We start from the raw sequence: 2550 nt of genomic DNA, 5'->3' as shown, positions 1-2550 counted from the left end.
CAGGGCGCGGGGGCGCCCGCGGAGACCCGGGCTAACCGGGTACGGGGCTAGACGGGGCCGGGGTGAGCCCTGCCCCTCCTCAGGGGGTGGGTGCCCCGCCGGGGACAGCGCTCCCACCTAGGACACCGCTGAAGCTGCGCTGGAACGCGGAGGGCAACGCAGCAACCGTCTTCCTGCTGCCTGTGTGCCTACCGCTCAGACAAACGCCAGGGAAATAATCTTAGAAGTGCGGTGGTATTACGTACTTCCCGCATTTTGCCGGGCCAGGGCTGCAGCGGGAAGCCCTGCGGAGCGAGAGGTCTCTCTCGGTGCAGAGGCTTTGGTATTAGGAAGACACTTCTTCACTAGCATAAAGCACAGGGTAAATACCATTCATTACTCTTGTAGCAGAAACGACATGCGGCCTGATCCAAGAAGGATCTCTGCAGAAGGCTGTATGAAATGACTGGATCTCTCAGCTGAGCGGTTCCTGAGGAGATGTGGAGTTTGGGCGCCTTCATTTGCTTGCGTCGCTGGGCTTCTGTGGCTGAAAGGGAGATGATTTATCTGTCAGTTGCTGTATCTCGCTCTGTTGCAAGAAAACTGTCTAGATGGACAGAAAGACTTTAAGATGGATCCCTGCATGGAGTGGCATACAGATCCAATTGTGCTTACACAGAAGTGGAGTCTTAAAGCACACTTAAAATAACAATAACCCTAGACAGCTGTATTGTCATTTTTATCATTATTTGTTATTCGTTCGCTACCCCCGCTGTAAAACTGCAGAAGTACACCACTGACAATAGGGACAAAGCTCTTGACCTGGGACTCTACATAAGCTAGTATCCTAAATGCTTCAAAAGATCATTTCAGAGTGTAGAAGGGAAGTACCTGAGAGAATAGAAGAGTCTTGCTCGAAGGGTACTAAGCTGAAGGCCATGGCTGCTGCAGTTGGCCACATGGTTCAGGCTACTTGTCACCTGCAAGACTGATTTAGTTGGGGAAAAAAAACCAACAGACCCTGCAAAGCCCATCCTCCTCTGGTTCCTCAAACAGACCCTGGGGGAGCAGCTTCAGAACAGGTTTCTGCGAGGGACTGTGGGCGTAGGAGGAGCAGCTCCCAGGATGATAAGGGAACTGCTGAAGGATGCACCTCCTGTTTGGGATGGATATCACGTTTGCAGTAAGCGGTAATGGGTCGGGGGCAGATATGACTTTGGATCATTGCTGTGCTGCAGTCAGGAGTATTGGAATCTTGGCTCTTGCTTGATGAGGCACTTTATTTGATTAAAGTTTCCCTTTTAATCAGAGATATGGTCATTTCCCGTCTCTAAAATGGAATCTGGCTCTAGGGGTCATGCCTGGATAATAAAGGGACTGGTTCTCTTGTCTCAGGGGAGCTGATATTGAATTTATTACCATCAAGGGAAAGCAGAATTATAATTGTAAAATGTTGCATAATAAATTTAGCCCTCTTAGTAAATCAAATCAGCGGATACCCTTATCTGCAAGAGATGCGTCATCGCTACGTGAGCTTCTTTGACTAGACAGAACTAATGGGGAGAAAATGTACCTTCAAATGTGGTCAAAGTTGATGGACCCACAGTATATTAAAGTAAAAAAAAAAAAGTATCCCTGGTGTTTGGCTTAGAAATTCATAATTGTATTTGGGAAGAGAGTTCAGGGTGAGATGAGATGACTTTTAAAATTTTGTACTTTTATCCCAAAGCCCAGACGATGTGACACTTACTTGGTTTGAGAGGAGGAATGCGGAGGAGGTGATGTGCTTCATTTGTCCTCCGGTGCAGAACATGCTCTTTTGGGAAGCCTCTGTTAATATCAAGGAGATGGAGAAGATTTTAGGTCTGTATAAAGAACAGAGATGACTGCACCAGGGCTTCTTACCACTTTTTTTTTTTTTGTTCTAGAGGCTGTAGATGAAGGAAAATGCAGCTCATGATGATTGTTTTGCCATAGAGAGGAATTTATTCTTGAGTCGAAAAAAAGCCCAGGACCCAGGAAGGGAAATTACATTTAGGACCTTCAAGATTTCAGAAAGAACAGAAAATATATAACACGCGTATAAGCATATGAACCTACACATCTGCTGATGGTATCAGTTCAAGTTGAATGTGAGGGGAAAGTGGGATTTAGTATGACCAGCTGGTCACACTTCTAACACTCGCTTTAGTTTAAAAAGAAAGACCTACTTACATTGGGAATTTTGGAAAGACGAGAAAAGTTTCTCTCTAAATATCAAAATACATATCCGAGTAGTTAAACAGAAGAAATGACTTGTGTACAATCTGCGCTTGCTTGTCCTGCTACCTACTGAATTCATAGTCCTCGCACTTTGGAATGACAGTTGGTTTTGATGCTGTATCAGGGTGATTTTACAGAGAGAGAGAGAGAGAGAGAAGCAATGGCTGCTGTGATGCACTCTCCTGTCAGGAATGGACTTAAGTTAATCGCACATCCTTAGGAGTCTTTCTTCCACAGGAGAAATACTTTTTGCTATGAGGAGTCCAAACACAATGAGTCAGAGAGTTAGAGTTCCTCATGTCTGCAAGA

Source organism: Haliaeetus leucocephalus, unplaced genomic scaffold, assembly GCF_000737465.1.
Source record: "Haliaeetus leucocephalus isolate CR32 unplaced genomic scaffold, Haliaeetus_leucocephalus-4.0 Scaffold229, whole genome shotgun sequence".
NCBI lineage: Eukaryota > Metazoa > Chordata > Aves > Accipitriformes > Accipitridae > Haliaeetus > Haliaeetus leucocephalus.
The sequence above is the reverse complement of the archived record's forward strand: the minus strand, read 5'-3'. Positions refer to the sequence as shown.